Consider the following 12,941-nt stretch of genomic DNA (forward strand, 5'->3'; position numbering starts at 1 on the left):
AGAGTCCACCGACTTTTATAGGTATTTGAGCAGCAGTTACGTCTATCGCTTCACTACGAGAACACCATCTTTATTTTCATCACGATCTTTATGGTCGTTCTGTCATATAATATTAAATGTGCTGTGGTGTTCTTATGAGTACAGTTTCTACAGTATTACAGAACACCCAAGTTACCTGACGTCCTGTGACATTAATTTTCAGCCTACATTATTCCTGAAAAAAAAAGACCTTTCCAAAAACAATCTACTGACCTACATATATCAAAAAAATTTTGCATAACATCCGGAAACTGTACAGAAAATTGGGATACAGACCAACATAAACATCATTTCCACCCTTTCTATTGCTCATGAAAACCACACATTGCATGTTGTATCACTATACTGCGATACCTTCAGAGGTAGTGGTCCAGATTCCTATACACGTCAACATAAACATCATTTACGCCCTTTTTATTGCTCTTCAAAACCACACATTGCATGTTGTACCACTATACAGCGAGACCTTCAGAGGTGGTGGTCCGGATTGCTGTAAAGACCGGTACCTCTAACTCCCAGTACCACGTCCTCTTGCGTTGATGCACGCCTGTATTCGTCGTGGCATACTAACCACAAGCTCATCAATGTACTGTTGGTCCAGATTGTCCCACTCCTCAACAGCGATTCGACGTACATCCGTCAGAGTGGTTGGTCGGTCACGTCATCCGTAAACAGCCGTTTTCAATCTATCCCATGTCTGGAGAACATGCTGGCCACTCTAGTCGAGAGATGCAGTTATCCTGAAGGAAGTCATTCACAAGATGTGCACGATAAGGGCGTGAATTGTCGTCCATGAAGACGAATGCCTCGCCAATATATTGTCGGTATGGTTGTACTGTCGGTCGGAGGATGGCATTCACGTATCGTACAGCCGTTACGGCGCCTTCCACGACAACCAGCGGCGTACGTCAGCCCCACATAATGCCATCCCAAAATGGCAGGGAACCTCCACCTTGCTGCACTCGCTGGACAGTGTGTCTAAGGCGTTCAGCCTGCCGGTTGGTGGCCGAGCGGTTCTAGCCGCTTCAGTCTGGAACCGCGCGACCACTACGGTCGCAGGTTCGAATCCTGCCTCGGGCATGGATGTGTGTGATGTCCTTAGGTTAGTTAGGTTTCAGTAGTTCTAAGTTCTAGGAAACTGATGGCCTCAGATGTTAAGTCCCAGAGTGGTCAGAGCCATTTGAACCGTTTTGCGTTCAGCCTGACCGTATTGCCTCCACACACGTCTCCGGCGATTGCCTTGTTGAAGGCATATGCGACACTGATCGGTGAAGAGAACGCAATGAAAACCCAGAACGGTCGATTAGACATATTGTTGGGGCCATCTGTACCGCGCTGCCTGGTGTCTTGGTTGCAAAGATGGACCTCGCCATGGACGTCGGGAGTGAAGTAGCGCATCAGGCAGCTTATTGCGCAACGTTTGAGCCGTAACACGACGTCCTGTGGCTGCACGAAGAGCATTATTCAACATGGTGGCGTTGCTGTCAGGGTTCCTCCGAGCCATAATCCGTAGGTAGCGGTCATCGACTGCAGCAGTAGCCTTTGGGCGGCCTGAGCGAGGCATGTCGTCGACAGTTCCTGTCCCTCTGTATCTGCTCCATGTCCGAACAACATCGCTTTGATTCACTCCGAGACGCCTGTACAGTCCCTTGTTGAGAGCCCTTCCTGGCGCAATGTAGCAATGTGGACGTGATCTAATAGCGGTAATGACCGTCTACGCATGGTTGCACTACTGACAACACGAGCTGTGTACCTCCTTACTGGGGAAATAAGTGCAACTGATCGGCTGTCTGACCCCCTCCGTCTAATAGACACTGCTCATGCAAGGTTGTTTACATCTTTGGGAGGGTTTAGTGACGTCTCTGAACAGTGAAACGTACTGTGTCTGTGGTACAGTATCCACAGTCAGCGTCGGTCTTCAGGGGTTCTGGGAACCGATTGATGCCAAACTTTTTAGATATATATATAAATAGGTTAGTATACAACAGTCCACAAAAACTGTGTGCAGCCATATTCCAAATACACAGCACAGGCCTATCAGGCGCGAAATTTACGCAGCAATTAGACTACAGACAGTTCCGTTCAGAAGGAGGTTTAACTTCAGGAAACCCAATTGGCCAAAGATTACAGAAACGCTAGACGCTGCAGTTCCCAATGTTGGACCTTCACCTGACTCGTATCACACATTTGCGGATGCTGTACGGAGATGCTCCAGAACTGCCGTTCCTCAGAGTTGTCGAACATCATACATTCTGACTTCAGAACTCAGTGCTCAATTTACAGAGTATAAGGTACTATTCGAAGATGATCCATTCGGCGAGACAATGCTGGCGTCTCGGAATAAACGTATTATATCTCTGAAGGAATTCAAGAGGAATTATTGGGTTAAAACTATGGAAAAACTTGATGTATTCAGAAACAGTCATAATGCGTAGTGATTATTGAGACGCCTCAATACTGACCCATCCATATCCACAGCACACTGCAACATCATTGCAGATCAGATAGCACACCAACTGCTGGTGAATGGGAAAGGAAGCCATAGAATCAAAGTGCCAAAAGTACACCAAGAACCACAAGAACAGACGTGGAATCTGACTCTTCTATCAAGATATCTGAATTAAACAAGACTATTAAGGAGAACAAAACTGATAAAGCACCCAGTTTATATGAAATCCATATGGAGCAAAACAAGAACTTCGGCCCAGCAACAAGAAAAGTGTAGATTTTCAAAAACTGCATGAACAAGTGCCAAATACCAAAGATCTGGCGAAAGAGCAGGGTGATAGATCTTCTGAAACCTGGAAATGAAGAAAATCATCCCGAGAATTTCAGACCAGTTACCTTTTTGAGTCACCTTTATAAACTGTTCGAACGTATGCTTCTGAATAGAATGTTACCAGTAATAGACCCTTTTCTCACACCCGAACAGGCAGGATTTCGACCAAACAGAAGCTTCACAGGGCAACTTTTGAATCTCACCCAGTTTATAAAGGATGGCTTTGAAACCCGACAAGTAACGGGCTTGGTCTTCATGGATCTCACAGCAACGTATGATACTGTCCACCATCGGTTTACTCCATGCAAAATTATACAATATGATCAAGAATGCCCTTCTAGTTAGACTAATCAGCGCCCTCCTCCAAAACCGGAGGTTTTTTTGTTGAATTTCAAGGACAACGCAGTCGCTGGAGAGCGAAGAAAAATGGTCTAACTCAGGGAAGCGTCTTGGCTCCACTTCTCTTCAATATTTATATCAACGACCAGCCATTAACTCCAGGCACAAGGATATTCTTATCTGCAGATTACCTAGCCATTGCTACACAGAGCTCATGCTTTGAAATAGTGGACGGAAACGTACAAGTGCAGTTGTTAGAACTGTCAAGCTACTACAATCAGAACGAACTCAGATCAAACCCTTCGAAGACACATGTGTGTGCCTTTTATCTAAGGACCAGGGAAGCTAATCGTGAGCTGCATATTGATTGGTCAGGCACCCAACTCCAGCATCATCACGCCCCTAAATATTTGGGAGTAGAGCTCTGACATTCAAAACTCACGGCAAGAACATTAAAATGGAAACCTCCACTCGAAACAATCTAATTCGCAAACTAGCGGGACACAGTGGGGCTCACATCCACAGACCCTTCGCTCTTCCGCAGTGGCACTGTGCTTTTCTACTGCCGAATAAGCTTCCCAGTCTGGTAGAGGTCATCTCATGCCACACAAGTAGACATTGCTTTGAACGAAACCTGCAGGATGATCACAGGTGGCTTAAGACCCACCCCAACTCACAAGCTTTACTACCTGGCTGTAATAGCGCCACCATGGGTACGCAGAGCAGTGGTTGCCAACAAAGACAGGCTGGAAGTGGAATAGAACAGCGCCCATCCACTGCATGGACATAATCCACCGCAGCAACGGCTGAGCTCGCGAAAGAGCTTCCTGAGGACATCCGAGAAGCTCTCCGTTTCAGCAGATAAGGCTAGGCTTAAATTATGGAAGAAGTCGACGCCTCATCTGCGCGGATGGGTGCCAGAAGCTGAAGAACTACCACCTGGACACAATGAAAGCTGGCTGGTGTGGAAATCTTTAAACAGATTACGATCAGGAGATGGACGATCCAGAGACAACCTGAGGAGATGGTGCTTCATAACAGAAGACACGTCCTGCGATTGTGGACAACCCACATGCTCCAGTGCCCTTTCTGCCCTACATCTTACACGAAGAATGATCTCCTAAAAGCCACTCCAAGTGTCTTGGAGTTGCAAGGTACTGGGCACATGTAACACAAATACAATTTGTGTATATATATATATATATATATATATATGTGTGTGTGTGTGTGTGTGTATGTGTGTGTGTGTGTGTGTGTGTATACTTGGACAACTCCTTTTCTGTTCGGTCTAGTACTATTAGCAGGACATCAGTGACCTAAAAATAATTTGCTGTACAAATTGCTGGAAATTCTGTAAATCCCGATCCGTTCTCAAGTTGAGGTCTTGTTGATGTTGTTGAACAGAATGTAGGCAACAGCATTCCTGTAATAGTTGTCTGGAGAATATTTCTTGGATTGTAGTTTGTTGGCAGGTACCTGTGAAATGAGTGGGGGCCCATTTACTGTCAGTGTCGAGGATAAAAACGAATGACTTCACCTTTTCTGAGAATGCTCTATATGAATGTCAATCTGACGATTTCCTGATGTTTTCCATAGATCAAATAACGGCAGTAAACTAAAATTTCTTGAAAATCCGACTGTCAGCAAACGCATATCGCTGAAACCGGATTTAATCCTTAACAACCAAATAGTGTTCCACTATTCATCCTTGCTAAAGCAGCAGGAGGCAGTTTCTGAATTTTTATCGGGAGAGGATAATATGCTTATTGTAAATTGTATAACTTTTCCTCGAATTCCGTTGACTCTTTTCTCGCCTCTGTAACCTCCACATCCTTTTCTTGTGTTCATCTTATATTTTTAATATTTGAGTGCAATGTACTATAAGATTCAATTCTTCATATCTTGTGCATTTCAATATACATTGTTTTTCAGTGGATCTATATTCGTAGAATGATCACATACCTTTAAAAAGAAGTGTATTTCTACAGCTAGAAGTAAAAACTCCAACAGACAGGTTCACCTATTACAATTTTATTTCTGATAAACGGTCTTGGAAAATCTAAGTTTCTAACGTCGGATATGTAAAGCATATAAATTTAAATTTCAAGCATAATCAGGTCAGATACAATATAATAGGGTACATTGTCAGAAATGGACGTATACAACTTAACTTACGCAAATACACCTCAATATCTCCATAGTATAGACAAAACAATGCTATAATCTGTTGCGTGGACTGTCTGCCAAGTCGTAAAATGCCTGATGTGTCTTAGAAAGCTGAAATTTATTATGCGACATAAATACTGTCATTGTGGAACATTAAAACTGCGTATTTGTGTTCTTAGTATATCTGCGCTCTTTTAGGTATTGCCGGGAGCTTCCCTAAAAGACATATTTTTGTAATTGCCTCGGTCATTTTAGAAACACTTGGCAATAATCACGTGAAACGACATTGCATTTCATTCCTGTAAAGTTCATTCACTTTTATAGCAGATTTCCCTATTGCCACGTTAATTTTAGGAGTCAGACTTACTTCAATCCAGTTACCTCAAAAGGGTAACAGTTTGTATTTGTTTACGGAAATGAGAAAACTGAATCGAAACGAAACAAAAGAGTCTATTATTTTTGAATAATATTTTCGTGCGCAACACCGAATTGAGATCCCCTTTCCAGATGCATTCCCGCTTTATGATGAAAAATAAACCGCCTTCGGTCATATCAACACATTTATATTCATAAACAATTGCACAGTTCAATATTTGCACCCAAATTTATTTAAATTTTGTGTGTTTAACGGAAATAGGATGGAAAAATGCAAACGATAAATTATTGAGGAATTAAAGCTGTGATACATAGCTGATTGCTAACATAATAAAATCAAAAACAATTTCGGACGTGAAATCGCCCTTTTTTTTCAGCCTAAACAGAACATCTACATCTACATGGATACTATGTATATCATATTTAAGTGACTGGCAGAGTGTTCATTGAAGCACCTTCACAATTCCCTATAATTCCAATCTCGTGTAGCGCGCGGAAAGAACGAACACCTATATCTTTCCGTACGAGCTCTGATTTCCCTTATTTTATCGGGGTGATCGTTTCTCCCTATGTAGGTCGATGTCAAAAAACTATTTTCGTATTTGTAGGAGAAAGTTGGTGACTGGAATTTTTTGAGAAGATTCCGTCGCAAAGAAAAATGCCTTTGTTTTAATAATGTCCAACCCAAATCCTGTATCATTTCAGTGTCACTCTCTCTCATATTCCCCGATAATACAAAACGTGATGCCCTTCTTTGAACTATTTCGATGTACTCCGTCAGTTCTATCTGTTAAGGATCCCACACCGCGGAGCAGCATTCTAAACGTGGACGAACAAGAGTAGTGTAGACAATCTCCTTAGCAGATCTGTTACATTTTCTAAGTGTCCTGCCAATAAAACGCAGTCTTATGTGGAAATAATTTTTGAATGACGATAGAGAGCACTGCAGTATTTGAAATGCCAGTGGACTTTGATACATTGCGCTAGAAATATGAAGGCGTTAAAATTAATTATTGTTGATGTGTTCTTCAATCCGAAGACTTATTTGATGCAGCTCTCCGTGTTAGTGTTGGGCTGGCCGGTAATTTCATAGCGTTTTTCCGTAAGTTTAATAAACACATTAGCTGCACATAACAGAGACTTCAGTCATCAATAATATATTCTCCTCTACTGTTTACAACAGCCTGCCGACGCTGAGGTAACTTTTTTGATTCCGCATCTGTAGAAGTGGCGTGGTTTTGAAGCGAAGAATTCGTCGAGGCCTGTGCGGAGCGCATTTTCTTTCGGAAAGAAAGTTCCTTGAAGGTTGTTCGACAGAGAGCGGAGAAGGTGAAATTCTAAAGGCGCAACATCAGGTGAATAAAGTGCGTATGGAGGGACATCCAGACCCAACTCCTGTGTAGTATTTCTTGTCAGTAGCAGAGTGCTGGAGGGAGTGATTGTGGAGTAGCATCACTTCACGCAGTGTTCCTAGTCATTTTTCTAGGAATGTACGTGCAGGATGTCCCAGTTATTGACACTAAATGTCAGCAGTTATGGCTAAACCTTCACAAGATGCTTAACATTATCTTTTGTGGATGCACGCTGGTCTATTTACGGGGGACTGCTGCTTTTATTGGGCTCATCCATCCCTTTCCTTTCCCTGTGTTAACATAAAGAATCATTTCTCATCACCATCAATGATACAGGCTACGAATGGTCGGTATTATTCACGAGCCAACTGAAGACGAGCAAGAGGAGATGCACATATGGCCAGCCGTTGATTTTTGGTCTTTGTCTTAGAGCATGCTCTACCCATATACCCGAGTTTTGAACCTTCGCCATTGCATGAAAATGCCACACGATGGTGGAATGATCATATTTCATCACATTTTCCAGCTATCGGGTACACTGACGTGGATCACTGTGGATTAATGGGTTTAAGCGATCTTCCTCAAATCCCAATGGTGTTCCTTACCATAAAACTGATCCACCTTAAAACGAGAAAATCGTTTTCTTGCTGTGCTCTGTCCAATGGAATTACCCCATACATGGCTCAAATGTTTCTGACTGCATCCGATACTGTCACCCCTCTATTGAACTCAAACAGAAGAATATGTCGGAAATGTTCCGATTTCCCCACATGGCATTGCACTTTCTAGCGTTCACAGCTCCAGTCACTATCTCCAAATCACAAAATGACAATATTTAAACTCAACTAGGAACAGTGAACTACTAATAAAAATTATGATCCATAGCTAAACCTACTGCAGCCGAAATACCAACATGCTAAACAAAACCGCTTCGTACTTACGTACAATCTAATACAAGCTCTTTCAGGTTGGCACAAGTACCGCTACCCAGATCTTTTGAACCTGCTAACTGTATTTAGACCTTTGTCTCCCTCTATAAGTTTTACCTCTCCACACTCCCCTCTATTACCTAAATGACTATTGTTTGAGGCCTCTGGATATATCCTAATAATAGACGCGTTCTTTTAATCACATCCTGCCATAAATTTGATTTCTTTCAAATTCAGTTTAGTAGCTTCTCATTTGTTATCCCTGCTGTCTTCAGAAAATGTGTGGCTTATTCTTTTCAGAAAGTATGATGGTATATTGACAGTCTCAAAGATTCTACACGTCTGCTTGAATAGTCGTACTTGAATATTCGGTTGATTGCTAGATTCACCAATTGTTTTAGAAATTCCGAGAGAATACTAATGGTTTACCTGTCTCTTACATATCGACTCCAACTTCTTCTGTCACGTCATCAAACAAGTGGCTCACTTCACAGTGGCCTGCAGTGTACTCTTTCCTCATGTCTGCTCTTTCCTCTGCGTTTAACAGTGGGATTCCCAGTGCACTAGAAACGTTGCCTCTCTTGCTTTTATTTTCACCGGAAATTGTTTTGACTCTTCTATATCCTGTACATACCCCCTTCCGATGATCATTCCTTTTTCGATTTCTACACATTTCACCTGCTGCCCTTTCGCTTTGACTTCTCTGAATTTCCTGTTCATTTCATTCCTAAGTGATTTGTATTGCTGTGTTCCTGTCTTTTTCGGAACGTTCTTGTATTCCTTCTGTTGTAGATCAGCGGAAGTATTTCTCTTGTTACCAAAATTCCTTCCCAGTTATGTTCTTAGCAACAATGTTTCTCTTTCCAACGTCTGTGATTTCTCTCTTTCGGTATCCTTCATCACAGTATCAAATTTCACATTGCAAACGCGTCTCATTATTCCTCATTACCTCAAGTCCTTTATTATTGATTTCTCTGTTAGATTCTCTTAAGGTTCAGTCTCTTTTCATTATTACTGGATTGTGATTTGATTCTACTTCTACGTACGCCTTACAGTTCAATATCAGATGTCAGAATCTCTATCTGACCGTAAAGTAATCCAACAGGGATCTGCACGAGTCTTCAGGTCTTTTCCAGGTACACCACATCGTTTTTTGATTCTTGAACAGAGCATTCGATTTTATGGGCTGAAATTTATTGCAGAACTGTCCCACTCCCATTACGAAGCCCATATTTTCCAGTAACCATTTCTGCTACTCCATCCCCTACAACAGTATTTGCAATCCAACATTACTATTAGATTTCCATCACTATCTACAGGGTGTTTCAAAAATGACCGGTATATTTGAAACGGCAATAAAAACTAAACGAGCAGCGATAGAAATACACCGTTTGTTGCAATATGCTTGGGACAACAGTACATTTTCAGGCGGACAAACTTTCAAAATTACAGTAGTTAAAATTTTCAACAACAGATGGCGCTGCAAGTGATGTGAAAGATATAGAAGACAACGCAGTCTGTGGGTGCGCCATTCTGTACGTCGTCTTTCTGCTGTAAGCGTGTGCTGCTCACAACGTGCAACTGTGCTGTAGACAACATAGTTTATTCCTTAGAACAGAGGATTTTTCAGGTGTCGGAATTCCACCGCCTAGAACACAGTGTTGCTGCAACAAGACGAAGTTTTCAACGGAAGTTTAATGTAACCAAAGGACCGAAAAGCGATACAATAAAGGATCTGTTTGAAAAATTTCAACGGACTGGGAACGTGACGGATGAACGTGCTGGAAAGGTAGGGCGACCGCGTACGGCAACCACAGAAGGCAACGCGCAGCTAGTGCAGCAGGTGATCCGACAGCGGCCTCGGGTTTCCGTTCGCCGTGTTGCAGCTGCGGTCCAAATGACGCCAACGTCCACGTATCGTCTCATGCGCCAGAGTTTACACCTCTATCCATACAAAATTCAAACGCGGCAACCCCTCAGCGCCGCTACCATTGCTGCACGAGAGACATTCGCTAACGATATAGTGCACAGGATTGATGACGGCGATATGCATGTAGGCAGCATTTGGTTTACTGACGAAGCTTATTTTTACCTGGACGGCTTCGTCAATAAACAGAACTGGCGCATATGGGGAACCGAAAAGCCCCATGTTGCAGTCGCATCGTCCCTGCATCCTCAAAAAGTACTGGTCTGGGCCGCCATTTCTTCCAAAGGCATCATTGGCCCATTTTTCAGATCCGAAACGATTACTGCATCACGCTATTTGGACATTCTTCGTGAATTTGTGGTGGTACAGCTGCAGGAATAAATAGGTTAAAGGTGGAAGTGGTGACGGCCAACGCAGCAAACAGAATAGTGAAATCTGAGACATTCAGTCGATCGTGAGATAGAACCGTATATACCAAACCGATGTATGTCTCGACACTCACGAGTTAATGCAGGAAATAAAAACACCCTCGAAACGTGTAAACACCAGTATTTGTAACAAGTGCGCCTTGTCATCCCTTCAGTAACAATTTTCTTCTTATGCACTACACGGTCATATTGTTGCGGACTTATTCGAAATCTGTTCATAATTCTGTTTTACTATGCAGCCGATGATCTCCACGTTACGTTTAGTACCTGCTCCTCGGACAATGTACGTCCGTTACTGCGTTGCAATGGACACGCGGTTTGTCGCTTCCTATCCGACAAGGATAATGAACTACATAGCTCGACACCGGTTTTAACGTCTTTTCACTTATGAAATGTCGTATCTTGCAGGAACGAAATATTTCATCTGCCACTTCTTTCTCACTCCTCGAAATTCCTAGGGTTCCTGTCTGACAAAGCCGGCCGGTGTGGCCGAGCGGTTCTAGGTGCTTCAGTCCGGAGCCGCGCGACCGCTACTGTCGGAGGTTCGAATCCTGCCTCTGGCATGGATGTGTGTGGTGTCCTTAGGTTAGTTAGGTCTAGGGGACTGATGACCTCAGATGTTAAGTCCCATAGTTCTTAGAGCCACTTTGTCTGACGAAATGTGACGTTCGGCAGCTGTTTTTCTGGATATAACGCAATATTTGCTTTGTTTATCGTTGCCATTGCTCTGCTTTGTATCGACACCACTAGTACTGTAGCACTGTTGTGCGTTACTCGTCGACTAAGCAGTGCAACTACGGCCGGTAGCTTCATCCTGTGCTCACCGTTGGATAGGTCCAGTCCCGCCCCTTGTTGCCACTGGCAGCATATATAGTGGTTGCATAGTAGCCAACATGTGGGGCGACGAATGCCGTAAAAATCGTTGGCCTTTTGCACCCTCGCACTCTAGGGGGTCATTTAGTAATCGCGAAAGCGTTACGGAGATGATAGATAAACTGCAGTGGAAGACTCTGCAGTAGCTCGTTACGGGCTTTTGTTAAAGTTTCTAGAACATACCTTCACCGAAGAGTGAAGCAGTATATTGCTCCCTCCTACGTATATCTCGCGAAGAGACCATGAGGATAAAATCAGACAGATTAGAGCCCACACAGAAGCATACCGACAATCCTTCTTTCCACGAACAATGCGAGACGGGTTTAGAAGGGAGAACCGATAGAGGTACTGAGGATACACTCCGCCACACACCGTCAGGTGGCTTGCGGAATATGGATGTAGATGTACATGTAGAAGGGGTTCCTTGGCAATATGTGTCCATTTATGGTATGCGATACTCTGTGGGACCCTACACGCTGCCCTTGCGCGTATGTTATAACTGCTTACGTTCTGGACGCTTAATTAGATAATACTGTAGAAAATCCAAGTTTGACATGTGTAGTGCTGATCACCGAACGTCAGTCTGTGAATGGGATACGTTCACTTGCGCCAACTGTTACGATGCACATCATGCAACAGACAAAGCAAAATTTTAATTCACTGAAAGGAGACAAGCTCATGAACACAGTAACATTTCAGTTCAATAAAAGTTGGAAGTACTAAAAAACAGACCTCACGCTGAAATCGTTACACGTCAGCAGAACTGTTCACCCACGTTGAAAACCACATCCTTTGCAGTACCAATGTAACGCTAAAAGAATTACCTTCCCTGCTACAGGAAAATAAATCCACTGCCACCATACGCGGCATGGTGAACGAGTCAGTAGCTCTGGCACCAACAAGCGCACCGCCTCCTAAACGCAGACAGGACGTCCCCATTCCGCCGCGCAAGTGCGACACACCGACGTTACAACTCTGACGAAAATACCTCTGCTGCGTCACAACTCAGTCGATTATGATATGTTACGCGGACACCTGCACGACTGAAATCAAACGGACCGTCCCCTGCAAATAATGGGCAATCGTTATGAGAGACCGAATACTTTTATAGAAACACTAGTAGAACTTCTAAGACGAATAATGGAGCGACAGAAACAAGTGGTGATGACCCCAGAAGCTACGTGAGGAAAAGAAAATGCAGTTGTATATTGGAACTACTGCATTTTAGCGGAACCCTAGATCTGTAAGAAGCAATATAATTGTTTTACTAAATCTCGTGCAAAGTAATGATGTTAAATTAACGAAACATAGCTAGCTTCAGATGAAACATTCACCTTCGCAGGCTATCAAGCTGTACAAGCTGATAGGACAAGCACGGTGCCACTGCAATCTCGATCCGTTATGATATAAATTGCAAAAGAGTCGAAACCAATAACAGAATCAGGGGTATCGAGGCACAAGCTATTGAAGTAAGTAATGCGAATAAAACCACGTCAGTACTTTCGGTGTACACAACTCCCTACGTACGGATAAGTAACGAGACGATTCTCAGCATGTTACAGCAAGTGGCCGGCCGAAGTGGCCGAGCGGTTAAAGGCGCTACAGTCTGGAACCGCACGACCGCTACGGTCGCAGGTTCGAATCCTGCCTCGGGCATGGATGTGTGTGATGTCCTTAGGTTAGTTAGGTTTAAGTAGTTCTAAGTTCTAGTGGACTTATGACCACATGAGTTGA

The sequence above is a fragment of the Schistocerca cancellata genome, chromosome 7 (genome assembly GCF_023864275.1).
Source record: "Schistocerca cancellata isolate TAMUIC-IGC-003103 chromosome 7, iqSchCanc2.1, whole genome shotgun sequence".
In the NCBI taxonomy this organism is placed as follows: Eukaryota; Metazoa; Arthropoda; class Insecta; order Orthoptera; family Acrididae; genus Schistocerca; species Schistocerca cancellata.